The sequence below is a fragment of the Heterocephalus glaber genome, unplaced genomic scaffold (assembly GCF_053883595.1).
Source record: "Heterocephalus glaber isolate CG9 unplaced genomic scaffold, H.glaber_assembly_v1.0 deba00001572, whole genome shotgun sequence".
Taxonomy (NCBI): Eukaryota; Metazoa; Chordata; class Mammalia; order Rodentia; family Bathyergidae; genus Heterocephalus; species Heterocephalus glaber.
This window is the reverse complement of record NW_028258357.1, coordinates 2,281,033-2,302,329: the sequence shown is the minus strand read 5'-3', so window position 1 is coordinate 2,302,329 and position 21,297 is coordinate 2,281,033. Positions and strand designations below refer to the sequence as shown.

The following is a 21,297-nucleotide window of genomic DNA, read 5'->3' as shown; positions in this document are numbered from 1 at the left end:
TAACCTTGCCACTGCTTAATTCTGCTCCAAGGGGCACAACAGGCATGGAGACACGCGCTTTTTTGTGCAGAGCCTGAGCCTCACAGTCAGAAGTCCAGCCTGACACAAAAAGAGCATCACATGTATGTGGTTCAGTGGTGTTCAAATCTCTAGATTCAGGTGTGGGTGACCAAGCAAGTAGATAACAATAAAAAAGAAATTGTCTGTCCTCCATGTCTCCCACAAGAACGTAAGTCTAAGAGGTCAAGGATTTCATTTTCTCAGTGCAAACACAAATGCACAAAAAGGCTGACCAAACTAAGAGAGGCTGGCACTCTCAGGTGAAGCCACAGTGATTCCTTGGGGTCCATGAGTCCCTCAGCAGCAAAAGGAGAAGGTTAAGAAAACTGAAGAATCCACTCTGTCTGCTTCGGTTGTCACCAAATACACTCTGAGCTACCATTCAGGGCTCAACAGATTTACAATAAAATAAATGAAGGATGACATTCACTAGGGAATTCCCTCAAGTTCAAGTAAAACAATAAACTATCGCTACTTATCAAACCTGAATGTAACACTTAACTACTACTACAAACTATTGTGGAAGACAAACTATGTAGCAGGGTTATCAATACAAGAGGCTAAACACTAATATGTCTTAATCCATTCCGTTCATTTCTTGAGTATTTCCTGTAACAAGCAGGAAGTGCATGCTGTTAGTCTCTATTTTATACTTAACAGAACGGAGTCTGCAGAGCTAAGTACCCTGTCCACAATCATACAACTAGAAAGCTGTCAAGCAAGGATTCAATTCCCTCCAAACCTCCTGCTCTGTCTTAAGTACTCAACAGAAGAGAAAGGATACTCACTCCAGTTATACCAGCATTGTTCTATGACTTCTAAACTTTTACGGTTTAATTTAGGAAACAAGTAGGTAAATTCATTCTAATCCATGATACCTGCATTTTTCTTTTTATTCTATTATCCAAACCAAATTTCTTATTTATTACCCAGACTGAGACTGATTATCAAATCTGATTCTTCATATTAAAATTATAAAAAAGCTCAATTTGGAAACAATATTAATTTAACCTGCAAAGCTATTACTAAGGAGGCTTTTAAAAAACTGCTAAACATATTTCAAGTAAAAAAGTCACTTTTGTTGTAGTCCAAATATCACTGAAGCATCACTGGATGAATTCAGCAGTGTGTCAATTCGAAAGGAAACAATACTCTATAGGATGTATCACTTCTCTTATCATGGACTACAAATCACAACCATGCACACCACACTTTTTTTCCCATAGTTTAAAAATCTTTAAGTAGGGCCAGGGATTTAGCTCAGTGGTTTCGCCACCTGCGTAAGCACAAGGACCCGAGTTCGATCCCTGGTACCAAAAAATCTTTAAGTAAAAACTAAGTAATACTCTCCTAAAATTACCTTTTTTCCCCATTCCTTCCCTTCTTCTTTGGCACTATGACAGAGAAACTGCCATCAATTAGGTACTTTACACTTTTCAAATTTAAATCTAGAATTCATTATTCACCATGGTGCAATACAAATGAACAAAATACAGAACTTTATATCAAAAGACAAGCTCCTATACCCATTCTGTCACTAGCTAGATCCAAAATCTTGGACAAAATTTGAATTTCTCTGAACTTCAATTTTCTCATGTATGAGGATACTGTAGGAAATCTAAAATTCTGTTAATATTACCCATTTTTTCTTTTGTTCTGAGAAGTGAAAATTATTATAATGTCTCACATTCCTTGGTATAGAGGAAACAATGTTCTACATATATACATTAGTCTTCTATTATTGCATAATAAATCATCAAAAAGGTAGAGGCTTAGGACAAGACAGGCATTAGGTCACAGTTGCACAGGTTAGAAGGTGAACATGACTCAGTTAGGTTCCCTGTTTAAGGTTTCACAAAGTCAAAATCAAAACGATGGCCAGACCAGGCTCCTAGGCAGAGATTCTAAGGAAGAATCCACCACCATGCTCATTCCAGCTGTTAAACAAATTCCATTTCCTTGCTGCACTAAGAGTGATGTCTCCCCCACTCCCTTGCTGGCTGTCAGCAGGAGCCAGTCTCAGCTTCTAGATGCTATCCACATTCTCTTTCCCTTGCCCCTCTCCCTTCAAACCAGCAAGTGCAGGTAAGCAGAGTGCCTCTCAGGACTTGAGTCACGCCGACTTCCTCTTCTACTATTCCAATTTACAAAGTTCACCTATCATTTGGGTCAGGCTCACGTGGAGAACGTCCATACCTTAAGGTCACTTGATTTGGAACCCTCAATGCATCTGCAAAATCCCTTCCCAATAGTGCCTGGATTCTTGTTTGACTGAATAGGCAGGGAATAGGATCCAACTGAGCCTGTCATTAGAATTCTGCTTACAGTGTAGGAGAGGGTGCACATGGGTGTACATCTCATCACAAAGCTCAAAGCTGGAGTCATTTATGTATCCCTGTCATACACATAAGTGCTGAAATACTGTGTGTCCATAAATATCTTTTTAACAAAATATGACTCAATAGACAAAAACATACCGGGTGCCATATACTATCATTAACTGAGCCCTGGCCCTAGAGAGAAGATAGAAATGAGATGTACCTACCTGAAAACACAGGGTTTATTAGGCTGATGGCTAAGATGCTGACGTTGATGTTGCTTCAATATGAAAATGCCAAATACAAATCAAAAACCAATAAATAAGTAAGCAAATGGGAAAAAAATAATTTTAAAATATGCATACAGTTCTTGCTTATTCCCAAAACTCTAGTGTCTAATACCTTTCTCTAGTAGCTATACCAGCTCTTTGTATCACTGAAACAACTGTAAAACAAATAAAGGCCACTATGTAAGTTTTTTATTGTTGTTGTTTTGTTCTGTAGTACTAGAGATGGCTGCAAGGCAGTTTTACCATGGAGCTACATCCCCAGGCCTCTTTATTTTTTGTACTGAGACACTGACTTCCTACGGTGCCCAGGCTGGATTCAAGCTTACCATCCTCCTGCCTCAGCCTCCTGAGTAGCAAGGATTACAATATAATCCATAATGTTTTCACTTCCATAGGCAAAGCATGTTCTCTCCAACCAGAGCCAACAGGATTACAGCTTAGGATGCAACAAGTAAACAACTACCTGATCTGTGCAAAAAGCAGAACAAAAGAAGCAAATCGTTCTGCCATACTTGATTCAGAAGACTCAAGCATTTTTTGATACTTCTTAAATTTACAAAAGGGAAGGGTATTAAAAAAAAAAAAATGTGCAGGGCCAGGGATTTAGCTCAGTGGTTCTGCCGCCTGCCTCACAAACGCAAGGACCCGAGTTCGATCCCCAGTACCAAAAAAAAAAAAGTGCAGTTTTCCTAGATGCTCTGAGTAAGTCACTGAATTAACAGCAATTCAAATAATTTATTCTGTAGCAGTTATTTGCCTACTTTGCATCTTCATAAAAACAAATTGGATTTTTTCCAAAACATCAATAATCCTGTTCTATTGCAGGGTGATGTGACATCCCCATAAAGATAATTAATTCTTATCTCCCACTATTATCCAGTTGTCCATTAGCAAAGGCTAAGTGATGTTTTCTCTGGGCTCTCATGTGCTAATGTACAATGTTTACTGTTAATAAGCATTTTAAACTACTGAGGAGCAGTTTCAAAAGAACAGGAAATTAGCTAAATACACATCACAACCCAGTGGTACTTCTAACAGGGTTCTGTGGATAATGAAACTTCAATTTAGGACATTCCATTTGTTCAGTCAACACATTTCAAACACCATTAAAGGGATCAAGGGATTGCTACCTGCAATGGACCTCTATGGATCTACTTCAGCTTCATCTTGTAACACAGGGGAGTTACAGCATTCTTTGCGACAGTTGTCTTCTTAGACACTACAAAAGCTTTTCTGTAAGAACTGTTATCCGTCCATCTCCAGAACAGCCAGAAAAAATTTAATCATTATGTGCTACACAGCATGAAATGCTTTAATTTGGGGTTGCCTGAGCTCTGCTCAAGGAATGAAAAAATTAAAGGGCACACACATGAAGATGGGGAAATAAATCCCTGTGGTGTCTTTCAAGATGCTAAATGGTGTCTTATTCTTTTTTTTCCTTCCAGCAATAAAACAAGGATTTATATTCTGAGTATTTCTTCAATCCAAACATAAAATTGCAATATCTTTTGACAACAGGAGAAAGCCAATAAGCATCAAAACACCCTCAAAAAAAGTAAAAGCTTCTGATTGGAAGTTAAATTAGTCGTTTCAATAGCCAAAAAAGTTATTTTCCTGAGAGATCTAGAATAGAGGGCATCTTCCACCTACTTAGACCACGGCTACTTAGAAATTACCTACTTAGACAACGGCCGAGTATCTGTGTGGCGCCCTGTGGGCACCAACCCCCAAGTAGCCCCCGTTTCTGGCCAAATTCCAGAAAGGGATCACCCTGGACGTTTCTCCATGTAAGGAAATGCGCACAGAGGTCTGCTGGCCACAGTGCCATAAAAGTCTATGATGACCCTGTAAATAAAAATAACTTTAAAAACCTGAGAAAAGTGTCACTTTCTACTCTTGTCTCCCGTCACGTCTTTCTTCAGATGCGAAAATGATATGATACGCACGAGGAGGATGCTTAGTGCTGCTGAGCCACCCCTGACTGCTCACCAGTGGGTGTTCGTTCTTCTTACATGAGAAAAATAAAACCTCATTTCTTTAAAGTCTCCGGAGTACTTGCAGGCAAAAGTATTTCAAACTCAAAGAGTACCTGGTACTTACTCTTTTTAAGCAAAGTTTCATTAGAAGTATTAAAAGTTCCAAAAATATTCCACAATATATGCTAATATTCAAACATACAAATATTAAATACATTTGGTATACATTGCCCAAGGAAAGTCATGGGTGTCTAGTACATGTAATTTAACAATTATTACAGGTCAAGAGTAGTCAAAGTTTCATACTGGAATACATATATAACAACTGGTTAACAAGCACTTACTATGCACTTATTTAATTATGCAAAAAAGAAACAAAACTTTTCTCTCCATACCCATACTATGTGGCTGAAAAAGCCAAGGAAAACACTGGAAAAATGGGAAAATTACAAGAAACAATGAGAAAAAAAAATGCATATATACCTGAAACAATATTATGACTACAGAGTTATATTTTCTCAAAGTTCAAGTGAGTTAAATGAAAGGGCAGATTAGTGGAAAATTAAGCTATTAGAAAAGGGCCTATTAAACTGTGCTAATGCTGGATACTGTAGAATAAGCAGGATTTAAATTGGCAAGATGGAGGATGGGCACTCAAAAAATTGTAACATAAAAGCCAAATTCAAGAGCCAAGACTGCAGATGGACACAGAACATTTAGGAAAATAACACTGTCTTCCTGGTTGAAAGGAAAGTCTGTGTTGGAAAATGAGCAAAAGGAATAATAATAATAATAATACCTTAGCATTTATGAGTGCCTGACAGTTTTTGCCTGGTTCTAAATGCTATAAATCTGCTCTCTCATTTAATCCTCATGATAATTATGTGAAGCAGGTATTATTAGCCTCATTTACCTAAGGGTTATCCAGGTCAGAAAACAAGTGACATACACAAAACCACAGAACTACTACTTCTCCTGCATATGCAGGAGAAATTTGATACCAAAGAGAGCAAATAGTTCTCAATCAGCAATTCTCACACCTCAGATGAACATCACTGGCTAAGATACTGCCACTGCACAAAGCTTAAAGATAGCAAAAGGGACACAATAAAAACTGTTATAGGAAGTAATCGTCTATACATGAAGCAATCATGATGCATTGGAATGTGCAAAATAAGAGGCAAGGAGACCACGCGGCTTGGGTCTGAGATGAGGCAGTAGTAATAAAAATGGACTGGATCTAGAGAATAAAGAACAGGTAAGAGTTAGTAGTATGTCATCTTCTTTAGAAGACAATTACTTCTAAATTCTTCTCATTTGAATACTATACAGTTACATCTTGTTGTCTGATGCCATATTGTTGGCATTTGTAGCCAAATACTGTAGGCATCACAATTTTCTTGGAAGTTCTTCAGAGACTTAGGTGTCTTTGTCTTTGTTTACTGCATCTCTATATACTATTTAGGCTTAACCATGAGGCTGATCACATGAAAGAGGGTGACAGAGCATAGGGGAAATTTCAGGAGGAAATAAATAAATTCACATGTGTGTTTGTCTTGAAATACTTTGGCCCTTGGGACACAGAACACAAGAGGTTTGTGAGGGTCAAGAATTGTGGTCCTGGGCCGGGGATTTAGCTCAGTGGTTTCGCCGCCTGCTGCGCAAGCGCAAGGACCCGAGTTCGATCTCCGGTACCAAAAAAAAAAAAAAGAATTGTGGTCCTGTATTCAATGGAAAGGTTTCGTTAGAAGCAGTTCCAAAATATTAGTGACACTGACAACTATCCTTGGCCATACTAGCTTCATGATGGCATCCACACGACATGCAGTGGATTTGGGACTTTCATGTGCCCCAGTAGGGAATATATATGCTAAAAATATAAGACTGGAAGACGTGTTCTGGGAGGCAAATAAAGTGATCTGCCCAGATTCCCTCAATACAAAAACAGAACTGCTTGCATCTCAGCAATTATTTGTCCTAACCCCATTAATGGAAGTCATAGGAACAAATAAAAACCCCAAGGATTCCATTTAGACTTGAGGACCTCTTCTCCCTTCCCAACATCCAGCTCCTCCCTCATGCACCCACAAGACATCTTACAGGAATGTAGGCTCAGGGCAAACCCCACAGCCTCCACATTTTACATAAAGATAAAATCTAAAACACTGTCTTGGGGTAAGTATCTCATATCTGACAACATCTCTACTGTCTAGGAAGGAAGGAAGGTCAGATAGTAAATAGAGAAGTATTTACTCACTTTTCTCTGGATACATGAACTAGAAATCATTTAGCCAACCATTAAAATTGAAAAGTAGTAAGTCCTCTTGGGAGAAAGTACAAATGAGCTATTACTGTATTTTAAAAATCTATATAACTGGATAATTAAAATAAGTGGGCTGAGGGCTCAAAGATGAGTATGAGACACACAGGGAGGTGAAAACCAAAACTCAAATTTCTAAGTGGGTGAAAGTATTTGACTCCTTATTAATTTAGTGGGTAGAAGGTGTCGGATAATAGAAACTGTGAGGCACAGGGGTGAGAGTGCTACCTCCTTCACTTCAAAACCACATCTAGAGGGCTGGGACAGTAGCTCAGGGGTAGAGAGCTCATCCAGCATGTGCAGGCCCCTGGGTGTAAGCCCCAGTACAGCAAAATGAACAAATAAATATTAGGGTTTAAAAATAAAACCATCAAGAGTTTGTTATATTGCCCTGGAGTTGAGAAGTGGGCACTTTCACCCTTCTTCTACCTCAGAAGAATCTAGGACACAGCAGCCATAAAAAAAGAGAAGAAATGGCAAGGAAGAAACAAGCAGTCATGGGTTTCTGGTTCTGTGGCTCCTGCATTCTTCAGCCTAGAACTGTGCCTGCCATTTCAGTAAATATCTGCTCAATGAATGGAAACCCATCACACACCCACTTCCAAAATGCAGATGCCCTTCTAGAGCCAAGTCCACCAGAAGCAAAGGTTTATTCTCCAAATGAGACCATGTTAGCAACTTAACAGGATTAAAAGATTTTCGAGTACTAGAAACGTCAGGACAAGGTAGAATTTTCACAAGTAGCAGAAGACGGTCTCCCCTCTAAAGAGCTATTACATGCATAGCAGGAAGCCCAACTCAAATTTGCACTGTGATTTATTTGTGTTCAAATGTGATTTACAAAGCAATTTACTCTACACATTCTACTTTTTTGTAATAACCAATCACTTCCACTATTTTAAGAAACTAGGGCTCAAGGAGAAATACTGGTTCTACTGGCTTCATAGTTAACTGTAGCATACATCTCTTTGTTTTCTCTCAAGTTTTTTCTGAGCCATTCTTCCTGGATTCCTACCTAACAGTTTCTATCACATAAAGGTAAATAACCTTGGGTCTTTGCCATATTAATTATATCCCAGCTATTTCTAACACACAGACCTTTCATTCATTATTCAACTAACTTAGCCTTCTAGGCTTCCTGGCCAATGGTTGTAAAATCTGTCTCATCATCTCCTAAAAAAAGGATTAAATTCAGCAAAAGTAAACAGAAACTCCAAAATAATAGTGACTTAGGATGGAATTTCATCCATTTGCATACATACATAGTCCAGGAGTAGAAATGACAGGTCCTGATAGTAAGGGACCCAGATTCTTTTGCCTGGTGCACTGCTCTATTTAACTTATAGTATCTGACCATTGGCCTGCTCTGTTGCAACTATGACTTTGCTATTTTAAGGAGTAGGAACCATGAAAAGAAAGGACACCAATCAAGTTAAAAACATCTCTTCAATTTGTAACCCATTGGTCAGAACTAAACATACGGCCACATCTACCCAAAAAGAGGCCAGGGAACCTGAACTCTTACAGACAGATATATTTCTCATTCAACTTTGTGTCCAAAAACTATCTGGCACGGTTTTATATACTGAGCACTACAATCCTCACAATTGCTGGCAGATTCATTCATACAGCAAGCATTCATCAAATTTCTTTCTATGTATCATTTTTTAATTTACAGAGAGAATTATTGTCACTTTACTGATTTTACTTAATGATAAAAATTGCTGCCATGACATTACAATAATTAAAAATAGTTGGCTCTAGCATGCCACAAACACTTTAAAATATTTAAATATCTGTTACAAATAACTTAAAATTCTCACTCCACATGAATGAGGGCATTTTTAATGATTAGATTTTCTTATAATACCAACAATTTATTTCAAGTGCCTCAGAGAATGTTCCCTATTCTTAAACTCATCACGTAACATTAAAACTTGAAAAAGTCTATAAAACTAAAATGGATGAGAGTCAAAATGTTGTCTGTGTCTTAGAAAAAAAACAAGTAACTATTAAAACTTCTTGTGTGTTCATATGGAGTATACGTTAATCCACTTTCCATCACTGTAACAAATGCTTAAGATAAATCAACTTGTAAATAGGAAAAATTTATTTTGGTACCCAGTTTGGGAGGTTTTACTCCACAATCCATTGGCCCAATGGTTCCTGGACCTGTGGTGAAAAAGCACATGGGAAGGCCAAACAGCTCAGCTCATCACCAGGAACAGAAAGAAGAACCAGGAAGGGGCTGAGGTCCTGCTGTCGTCTTCAGGGATGCTCACGGCTGACCTGAAGACCTCCTGTCCCTGAAGACCTCCCATTAGGCCCTGCCTGGGGCTAAGTCTTTTTAACATAGGGGCCTTTCGGGACAATTACAATCCCAACTACAGCAGAGTAGGACTGTCTCTGTCAAAAGAACACTGATTACACTTCTCATAACATCAAAATCCTAAGAAACATCCTCAGCAACCAAGTTGAAGGAAAAGAAGTCTGATCAAGTAGCTCTCACTCAAGGATAAAAATCAATCCCTCTATATCTACATTTAACTGCTAACCACTGGTAAAGATGCACTTTTATGAATAAGGAAGGGACTTGTTTGATCAGTAAGTGATAGTAGAGCTTGATCCCCAGCATACTAATTCAAGAGAACACATTCATTTCTGGCATTTGTCCTTTGGAAACCTACAAATGAATAGAATAGAAAAGAAATGCCTAAGAAATTATACTAGAGAAAATAATTTGTACTATTTTAACTTGGAACTATTAGAAATTTCTAAGGAAGACAAAAATAAAAATAACCATTGTAACCGAATGTCACCTAGTAAATTAATAATGGGAACGTTGAGAGGCAATTTAAAGTTTGGTTTTCACACCAATGGACTTCCTCCTTTTCTTTCTTAATGTACATTTATTATTCCACATCATTGTCCAAAATGTTTCCTCTTGAATGCAGTTCTTAGAAATACAATATTAGGGAATTGTCTCCACCAGTATTTGGGTATGTGAAAGATCAAATATTCTCCTTTTATAAAACATATTTTTAAAAAATCAATGGGGTGTTTGTGGCTTAATAATAATAAACTTTAGCATCACAGATTTAAATCAACCTCAAATTTCTGTATAAACAATCAAACCCTGGAGAGCTCCATGCTTTTTTAATATTTTACTTCTATTTACCCATTTATATTTCCTGAAATATCTGTAATATGTATATAAACAAAACCAAACTATGAGCCTATTATGTTGCTTATAGTGGCATCTACTTTCTCTGCTCATTTCCTGGGGTAGACAGAGCTCCTTGCCATTTTAAATAAATATATTAATAATGTGCCTATTTTTAAAAGTTTCCCACAGAGTGGCTGCTTTCAAGCTGTAAACAGAGCTGTTGAGTCTCACAGTGCAGAAGTCCTGAGTATAGGTTCAAATTCATTCCTAATCAGAGCTGCACACAACAGTTTTAATTATTCTCATTACTCTCCCAGTAGTGTCAGTTTAGAGCTGACTTTAAAAAAAAAAAAAAGGGCTATTCAATTGAGCATCATCTAGAAAGAATTTTTTGGGGGAGGGGGACTAAATTACAATAACACTTAACTTACTTAAATGTATCATTACATCAATGTGAAGTAAGTTTCTCAAACGGATGAAGAGATTAATTAATAGCAAAATGTTATAATTCCAGTTAAAATTTTATTAAGAAAAACACGGCATTAGTCATTTAATACTTATAGTCATTCAGAACAATTTCTAAATGGACCTATCATTTCCTCAGATTAGTAACACTATCTTCCTGGTGGACTTTTTAATGTTTACAAGTCCTAACTAATCATTAGATGCTTGCATGTTATACAATTTAAGAACATCTAAAATCATAAGTATGTTAGTTTATAGAAGTAGAGCATGTTAGTTTGTAAAGAGAAAGAAACGAATAAGTCTCACTGTTGTGTCTTAAAAGCTCTAAGACTAAATACTCATTGAAATTAGAGACTTCCATTTCACCTTAGATTAACTACATGCTTCCAATATTTTCCTTCCCCAACTATCTATTCTTAGACAAAGTCTATTGTTTGGAATACATTCAAAGCACCAAGTGCCAATCTTGGTCTGTACTTCTCAGAAATGTTAAAATGTTAGCAATAATACAGCAATCATGCTGCTAAATATCCATCACAGGAATAATGCCCAGACCATAGAAAATTTTAGCCCTTTCTGACAAGGCCACAGAGGAAAAGCATAATATAGTAAAGGTTTGAAATAGAAAAGGCATTCTGATACTATGTTGCAATTACCCTGACCACTTACATTACTGGAAAGCATGCATAATAGAAGGCAATAGCTAAAAAGAATGATTATAAAGCCACTGAAATCAAAGAGAAATTAAATCAAAATCAAAAACTACAGACTTGTTATTATCAGAACACTGTAACAGGACTTTATTAATACTGGAGGAGGTTTAAAGCAACTTCAAAATAAAAAGGAATTTTGTACTCTAAACATGGGACATATTTTTTTTAATACATTAATCACCCAGACAATTGCTGACAATTATTTTAATAAATGAGGAAACTGAAAAACTACCAGGAAGAATGCCAGGATGTTAACTTAAAATAATACTTAGATGCAGTCAAAATAATATCCCAAGTAAAGTTCAACTTTGATTAAATTTTCTGCATCATTTATTTAACTTCCATGTCCTGTTGCTCACTTCCTATGGTTGGTAACTAGAAAAAGAAAAGCCTTGTTCCAGATAAGTAAGACAAGGCTAGAGTGAGGTGATGAAGATACTCATCTCAGGAGCAAAATTCAAAGATCAAGATAAATTAGTATATTCAAACATCAAAATTAATGCCAAAAGTGGTTAAAGGCAGGATCGGTATTGCTGACTTTTCCTCTTGCCTCAGATTCTACTATGGCTCAGAATTAGCAGATAATGATACTGGACTTTATACTGATATTTGGTTTGTTGCCGATATTGTATTAATTTGATTTTATATTAGCATATGATTAATCTTATTATGGCGTTTTGGGGACCCCTCCCCCAAAATTTTGAGCTCAAGGCAAGGATCTCCCTCCCTCCTCCTATTTCTAGCTCAGCTATTTAGGATTCTGTAAGTATCCATTGAGTAAGTGACAGAATATCTAAATTAACCTATATAACTACGCAACTAACACCCCAAACTCAGATTCTTTCCAATACAACATGTAGCTCTGTTTACCACATTTACTAAGTGCCTCTCTTTGTTAGACCTTTTATTCATATTACCTCTAACTTTTACAAGAGACCTTTAAAGAAGGTATAACTTGTCCTCGTTTTATGATTAAGGAAACTGAGTCTTCGATGGTGAAGTGACTGGAACCAAACACAGGTCCTCAATAAATACTGGGTGGATAATAATGACAAACCCAATACACAGACACCTAGGCTTTGTCCCAAGTAAGCGCCCTGTCAGCTCAAGGCTCCCCTTCTCCAGGAAGCCATTCCTACGCCTCTCTAGTTGGAATTTACTGTTCCTCTTCTGTTTCTAATAGCACCTGTGGTAGGTGGAATTTTAAGATTACCGCTTACGATCTTCACATGCTGTTACTACTCTTCAGATCATGGCAAAGGACAAGATCCTTTCATACTCTCATTGGTGACAAGAGGGGAGTCAGAGAGATGCAAAGCATAAAAAAGGGCTGCACATCTCACTGCTGGTTTTAAAGATGGAGAGGACACAAGAGAAGGAAAGTGAATGACATCTGGAAACAGGGCCTGGACTCTGCTCACAGCCCATCAATTAGACCCACAATCACAAGGACGCAGATTCCACCAACAACCTGAATGAGCTTGGAAGCAGAATATTTTTCCAAAAGGCTCCAGAACAACTTGCTAAATGCCTTAACTTTGGCCTTGTTAGAGGTTCTCTGAACAGAGAAATCAGCCAACTCTGCCTGGACTTAAAATTTTTTAAAACAGCAATACAAAACAATACAACAACCTAGGCATAGCATCATCATATCACAAACAGGTCTGCTGAGCTCAGTATCCAGGCCTAGGGATTTCCCCACTAGTCCTACTGTGATTTGCCAGGGGCCACCAGCACAAAGGCATCCAGCTGACACTGAATGGTTTCGTACACTACTTCTTCAATAAAGGTTAAATAATGAGAAGAAAGTGACTTGCACCTAACACAGTCCCTCAATTATATTTGTGAGGTAACACTGTCTTTCTATATTCTGGTATGCAGTTGAAGGAATATATATTTTCAAAGACCATTTCCACAACTGTGTAAGCTTTATTTACTGGAATATATATTCAATCAATCGATCGATCAATCTCTCTCATTTTTTAATCTCTCTCATTTTGAGACAGGGTCTTACTAGGTTGCTTAGTGCTTAGTACTACTTTGCTTAGTTGTTTAGGTCTTACTTAGTTGCTTTGGCTGGGTCAAACTTGGAATCCTCCTACGTCAGCCTCCCAGAATGCTGGGATTATAAACGTGTACCACCATATCCAACATCAATCTCATTTTATAACCCCTAAGGAGCTGCTCAAGTTTAGATACAGAATAGCTTTGGCACTGTAACTTCCACAAAAAGGACAAACAAAATATCTCTAATGTCACCATGTTCTTTACTTCCTTGGACTCCAATTGCCCTGTCTTCCACTTCTGCCTCGCAGCTAATATAAAAACTAAAAAGCTCTGAGAAAACTTCCACTGACAATGAATTTTACCTTCCAAGAAGGATGTAGTCAAAGGCATGTCATATACAGAAGAAAACAAGTATGAAGTACTATCAATCACTAGGAGTGTCCATGAGCAGTTGTTAGGTAGATCCATCCTACACACACATACACAGACTGAATTCACACTACAGAAATTACCTGCTTAAAATTTACTATCACCTATAACCATCCCCCCAAACCCTGAGGTTTCCCAAATGAACAAGTTAGTGCACACACCCTGTGTTTAGCCACCTTTGAATCCCAAACACTTATCACCAGCCCTGCTAGCACAGTGGGCACTCAGTGCATGTTGTTAAACACTAACAGCAGTAAAATATGTGACTTTTTTGCCGTTTGTACAAACATGCTACCCTCACCTCACAAGGAATTCATTATTCATAATGCTGCAGGTTTAAAATAAATTATCTTTTCTAATATTCACCTTGTCTTAATTGCACTATTCCTATTATTCAACTTGCTTTCTTAACTGTACCTACTTATGTATAATGAATAGCGAACGTTTTTCACAAATTAAATGTATTTGGAAGGAAATAAAGAGATGCTCTCTAAGAACAATTAAAATCAAAAACCTTTTCAAAAGACTTGTTGTATCTTAGTCAATGCTTGTACTTGTTGTAATTATGTAAATACAGCCCACGAGCATGCCACATGATGCTGGTGTTAGTATTCATGCTTTGAAACTTCCTTACAACAAGGTCCAGTCAGGGCAATTAACCCTATTTGGATGCCATCCAAAAGAAATCTATGCTCTATCATTTTCTAAGGTCCAGCTAACAGAGTTTTAGGTAAGTGCTAAAATATCCCAAATAAGCACCAAAAAATTAATTAATTGTGTGGCCCATAGAAACACATATCAAACCATGTTTCCACATAACAGAAACCTAAATTAATTTTCATCTGTTTGTCTGTAGCCACCATGTTTGCTTGTTCCATGAGCCTAAAGGATGAGAGCTAAATTTCAAAGAGGTTGGCCCTAGTCGTCGATAAAACAGTAGTCCAGAATAGAAGAAATAAACTGTACTGAGCTGTGTAGTCTTGACAAAAATCTATAGAAAAAATCAACAGTAAAACACGTAGAAAATTTTAAACTTCTAGACTCAGTATTACATAGCCAGAGTCAAACTGAAATTGCATTTAATAAAGACAACTGAATACTTTTTTAAAAAATACATAAATAACTTATTCAAAAATTTAACACCAGGAAAAAGCATTTTAACAATTTTTAGCTCCTCAAAATATTGGTGAAAATCTCTACCCAATAAATCTCCATCATTCTCCCAGCCCAAACCTATTCTAAGCATCACCACTGTTTCACATGAAAATGAGCAGGGGAAGGGTATGAGGCAATAAACAAGGAGAAAGAAAAGGGAAAGCCCTCAGGACGTACAAATTAGATAAACTTCCTATTAATCGCGAATTGGTTGTATATTGTTTTTGCACCTATTAGCATGATCCAAAGACTGACATGAGAGCCACTGAGTCGTTCATTACAGAAACCATTCCTTGTAAAAACAGAACCCTGTCAGCTAAACACTTGGTCAGCTAGCTCTTGATTACACAGCAGTTTAATTGTACACAAACATAACTGTGTAATGACATTTTACTATATCCCACACTGGCTATTTTTCTTCACTTTGCCAAAAATAAAGTCTCTTACTTATAGTGAAAATCTAAAACATTCAATCAATTGATTAGCAAACTATTTAAGATCCATGTCAAGTATTTAGATGTAGACCTTCGGTTTTGTTAAGAGCAAACAAGTGTAAGTGTAGCCAAAAATTCTCACTGTTCTAAAATTTGTATATGACTTACTAAATACTTCTTATAAATTATGTCATGACAGCATGTTATTTCTGCTTACTGAAAATATTACTGTACTTACTAACATATAATTTTCTTTCTCTAAAAGATGAGAACAAACCCTGAACTCGCACATGCCAAATCTTACCACCACACGGCCAGACACACTGGAGCCCCATGTTGGCAAACTACACAGCAGCATTTGCCCAGTTCAGCGATAAGCCAGTTAGGTTACTCCAACACAATCTTCTGTGCTACATATTACACAGCAAATTTAGGTTGTGACAACTAACAAGTGATGTGCTTTGCAAACTCTGAGACAATGCACCTTTGTGAAGGTAGCAGCCAATATTAAGTAGATTTTTTTTTTCATTTGTTGAATGTATAAACACAGACAAATGTGGCACTTGACTCTAAATTCTCCAACTGTAATTACAAACACATGTGCACATTACACAGCTATAGATGCACTTAAAATAATTACCTTATTGAAGATGTCTGCTTCTCCACAAGCTCTACTAGAAATAGCTGGTAGCTACTCTGGATGCAATAGTTTTCCATGTGCAAACACATTCATCAGAACAACTCAATATACTTGAAAAAGTAAAGTAGATATTCATATACCCTCCCCAGAAAATTTTACCGTCTGATTCTGAAATTACTTAACTCTCCCCCCCCTCCTCCGCCAGGGATTGAACCTAGGGCCTTCACACTGAGCTACATCCTAAGCCCTTTTTTATTTTTTATTGTGAAACAGAATCTTGTTAAAGTCACCAAATTGCCTGGGGCAGGGCTAGAACTTTCAACCCTCCTGCCTCAGCCTCCCATAGTGCTGGGAGTATAGGTCTTCACCACCACCCCTGGCTACCACTTCACTCTCAAGCTGATGCCTTCACTAAAGAATATTTATGCCATACACAACTGTGCAAAGTAACACACTAGAGGTTCTAACACCCTCAGTGGATGTGGATTAAAGAGAACGCTTAGTAGTCACAAGGCACTCACACATCTAGAGCCATTACAGTCGGTGTTCCACGTGGGCTACAAGCTGCAGACCATCGACTCGCCTCTACTTCTTTTCCAAGGGGTCACAGCTGCCAGGTGGCAAAGCTGGGACTCAAAGCTAGGTGCCCAAGGACATTCTCTTACTATTCCAAGACCCAGATACCCACCACAGAAGAAAAGCCCCGGGGACGAAGGTGGATGTTTTGGGAAAATACAATTCTTAAGACAGAGATTGGATGAGGCAGTCTGCTGTTTTCATTTAAAGACTGTAAGTACTCTTGACTTTACCTATTAGAAAGACCATTGTAACAAAACTAAGAAATTTAAATAATTCCAAATCAAATTTAGATTTAAAAAGTCCCTATAGTACACCAGGCTGTGGAAGTACAAAAAAATAAAACAGAATTTCATCTCTATTACTAAATTTCTCACAGCCAAGAGGGCCAGCAAAGAGCCAGGATCTGCAGTGGGCAAATAAGCGGGGAAGGGAAGGGCAGAAGTGGGCATGGCACTCCCAGCTATTAACTTTGTGTACTGCAAATGCTGGAGAAGATCTGCCACCATTCAAAGGGCGGTCAGGGAGAGGGAGCAGCCTCCTTGGTCAGGCTGTCTGAGCAATTTCCTATCGCTGACCTTGCCTCTCAAGACTACATCTCCAGAGTTTGAAAAGGAGACACCAGAAACACAGACATGGAAGTACTTAACAGCTGTAACTTGTTCAATCAGCTAGGACTTGGTCATTTCCTAATTTTCCTCCTCCTTCACAGGATACACTGCAGTTGGTTTACTTCCAAGTAGAGCTGTATTATGCAGAGGTCTTACCCTCTACCCTCAGGTTTCTAGGTGAAGGACTGACTCACCAAAAAAACATAAACAAAAACAAAAATTCAGTTGTGAATCCTTCCAGTTGGGAATGATCCCAACCCTAGCCATCTCTCATAACAATTCATACTAAGGGGGCCGGGGATTTAGCTCAGTGGTTCCGTCACCTGCTGCACAAGTGCAAGCTCCCAAGTTCAATCCCTGTTACAATGAAAAAAAAAAAAAAGATTTCCACTAATCACACTAATAACCATCAGCAAGTAGAACACGAGTAATGTGATTTAATCTCAGTAAAAACATCAATACATACATGGAAGAGAAATTATAAGAAAATATAACAAAAAGTCAAAACGGATTCTATATTGAGGTGGTAAAATTAGTTTCACTCTTCAAGTTTTTAAAATTATTTTTAAAGGGCCTACAGAAAAAAGTCAGAATTAGAAGAGGAATAAAGAGGGCCGGGGATTTAGCTCAGTGGTGCCCTCGCCTGCCTCGCAAGTGCAAGGTCCTGAGTTCGATCCCCAGTACTAAAAAAGAAAAAAAAAAGAAAATGTCTGGATTTCCTTATTTTACAGGCATTCTCAAGTGCAGCTCAAGAAAGAAAAAGGAGTCTTCAAAGACAGCATAGCGTAATTGGTTCAGAGGAAACTGCTTTGGCTCAAATCTTGGCTTTGTCACTTTCTACCTATGTGACTTTAGGCAAATTACCTAGTAACCGGAAGCTTCAGTTTCCTTATCCTTAAAGCAGGGTAACAACAGAATCTTCCCTCCAGGGCCACTGGGAGGTCTATGAAGAGAAAGTACATATAAAGGGCCCCGTTCAATAGCTGACACATATAAAATATCAAAGAAATGTTTTTTGCTAGGAAAAAGCACAAGGGGCATAACCATCTGGTCTGCACCCGGTAGCTACGCTTCATACATCCTAGCAGGCATCCAGCATCCTTGTGTTTTTAACCTATTAACAACTGGAATTATTTCTGCTCCATAGCAAACAGATCCAGAACTACTTTCCTTGTCAAGACACTAAATTATAAGTGGGAGTAAAAATCTTGAGAAATACTCATCTCACAAATGTAATCCATTAAGTACAATTTCGATTTTCTAAAGCAATTTGTTCAATAGAGTTAAAATTCAGCACAAATAAATTCACACCTAATGAAAACTTCTCTAGGTATTAAAAAGTATAAATCTAGAAAGGTGATGGGTGAAAAGAAAATTTATTTTGATTACAATACAATTAGCAAGGTCATTTGGGAAAAAAATTCTCCTTTAATCCTACTTCTCAATGTAGATATCTGGACACTTTCCAAAGATATTCTCTACTGATAGTTGAAAAAAAGAATTTATCAATACTGTTAAGAAAAAGGCCTCTTATTCTAAGTTTATAATTTACTGCTCTCCTACCACTAGAAAAGAACACTCTGACATTTTGAATAACTAATAGTAAAAGCTCTCAAAAATTCAAAGTGATCAGCTTATAATTATCTTCATATCCACCGACTGCCCAATGCTTTATGGTTTACATGTATGTATTCCTCCACACCAGGAGCATAAATGCATTTACTGCACAAACATGAAATTGTCAAAGGTCATGAAGTCACTCATTATTTTTCCTAAGGATGTTAAAAATTGATGCTGCTATCAACAAGAAACAAAATATGAGACAGTAACATCACTCAACATTGGCCATATGTCCTCAGAGAACCATACCAGTCTACCTTATAAAGATTTACAATGGAATATAAACCTGACAATTGATAATCCGTCTCCATCCACGTTTCCATCCAATTATTTTATTTTCTTCAAGTCTAACAAGTAGCATAATTATGTTCTTCCTATTTAAACCTGACAGATGAGAGGGTTTGACAACAGCCAATCTACCTTCACTCCTAAAAAGGTAATAATGGATTCTTAATGCATGCTGTGGTACTCAAATGCCAAACTCCAAAATTAACAAATGATCATCAATGATCATTTCCGACTTGCGTGGCCCCATGCTCAAATTCCAGCTATGTCGGAAGGAAACTAAAAAAGATTCCCTATCCTCAGGGCATTTGGTATGTATTATCATTAATTCTTACAACAAATCCAGAAATTCTTTGTATTCTCATTTTATTAATGAGAAAATCAGAACTCAGAGAAATTAAATGGCTTATCCTGGGATGCTCTGTAAGATACTGTGGCCTGTACTTTGGTTTGGTAATGCAGAAAAGGCCGTATTCTATTCCCAGGCTCCCACTTTACATAGACACAGCTGAAAGGGCCCACAAAACAGCAACAAGGAGTTCTCAACTGAAATAAATGGAAGCTGCTGTTCCTCAAAGTTGCTCCTCACAAGCCGAGTCCCTTGCTTTTGAGCACGAGAACTGTATCAGTAACTCCCAGCCTCAAACCACCTCCTGTGGCAAATTATAAAAACCTAGGTCTAATTATTATTGGCTCTTCAATTCTGTTACAGAGACAGATGTTATTCCTTCACATCAGATGACAAACAACTGAGTTGAATCATTCATTCAACATGTACTTAGTGAGGACCTACTGTGTCAGGCTCTGTGCTACTGTGAAGATACAATAAATAGACATTTGCCATGATAAAAACCTACGTTCTTACAGAGGAATGAGATGGAGCAGATTTCAAAGACTCTAACATGAGCTTATTAAGTCAGGGCTGCTGGTCCAGTCTACTTTGTTTTTTAGGATGGATTTAGCTGACACTCAATAGAATTGAGGGAAAAGAACTAGAATTTTTTAAAGCCACTGAAGCTAATTTTTCTTTAAAGCTATCTCTACTCTCCAGCTTGGCCAATCATGCATTCTAAGGCAGCAGCATTATATGAGGTCTCACATTAGTATTTAAATCATTCCTTCACAAACAATTTTAGGGGAAAAGAAAAGCATGTAAGAAGTAGTATGTTTCCGCGTGAGAATACTACTTAAATCCAAGTCCTTTGATTTTTCTGTTTTAAGTCAAATGCTGATGCATTATTCATTAGGCAAGTCTTTATAATGGCAGGAATGGGAGAGCTGGTGAACAATTTGCAAAATACACAAAGAAAAAAACCTCAGTTATTCCAGAAGCAATCCTGCAAAAGTGAAGCAGCCATAGAGTGTACCAGAAAACCACTGAAGATGTCAAGAGCCCAGATTCTAATTCTCACTCTGTCAATAAGAAGAAGACAGACTGCTTGGGTAGGTCACAGTCATCTCCAGACCTCAACTTTTTTCATTTCTAAAATCAAGATAACACTCTTTGACCTATTTATATCACATACTTTTCACGAGGAGGCAAATCCAATCTTGGACAGAAAACCACTTTAAAAAACAGATGACATCCTATACAAAGAATCACATATCATTACAGAAATCTGAGAAATTTATTGGGGCCAAGGAAGGCCTTGACTTTTCCATGAATGTTTAAATAGCGTGCATATTTTAATTTCTATTTCTGTCTTCTCTCCCCAAAATTAACTTGGTTTCTTTTTCAAGGAGTTTGCTAAATCATTCAGTTGTCCCCTAACCATTAATTTTAGAAATCACTTCATGGTAACTGTTGGATTCAGAAGGTCTTTTTCAGACAACAGACTCATTTTATAATGTTAGACATAGTATCTATTCAGTAAGAAACTACAACAAAAGTCTAATTTGTTTATAATTTTTAAATTTTAGTTATTTTTAACTTATTTTTATTTTTATTAGTGCATGTTTGTGGTGCATAGTAATTACACCCACTGTGGATGATATCCATGGGTAGGTACATGTACATAGCACATCTTAATTTTTTTTTATATCCTCTTTCCCCTCCCTCCCTCCCAACTCCACCCCTCCCAACGCCACCCCTTGGTCCCCTTCCCATATGCAAAAGATCTATCTCCCTACTTCCTACTATCTTTTATTTTGCTCTTTAATTCATTTAATATTGAAAGTGATCAAAACATAACTTAATTCAAAAAGAAAAATGAAAAACTGTTTAAAAGGAAA

General features: G+C 37.4%; 1 protein-coding gene and 1 non-coding gene across 6 annotated transcripts in view; both read right to left on the bottom strand.

Annotated features, from left to right (window-relative positions):
* Positions 1 to 21,297, bottom strand: part of Tmtc2 (transmembrane O-mannosyltransferase targeting cadherins 2) — a 531,775-nt gene that overhangs the window by 340,680 nt on the left and 169,798 nt on the right. The window lies entirely within an intron of this gene.
* LOC147823545 (U4 spliceosomal RNA) lies at positions 5,589 to 5,729 on the bottom strand. Its single transcript, XR_015443678.1, has one exon. It is a non-coding gene; the product is annotated as a U4 spliceosomal RNA (small nuclear RNA).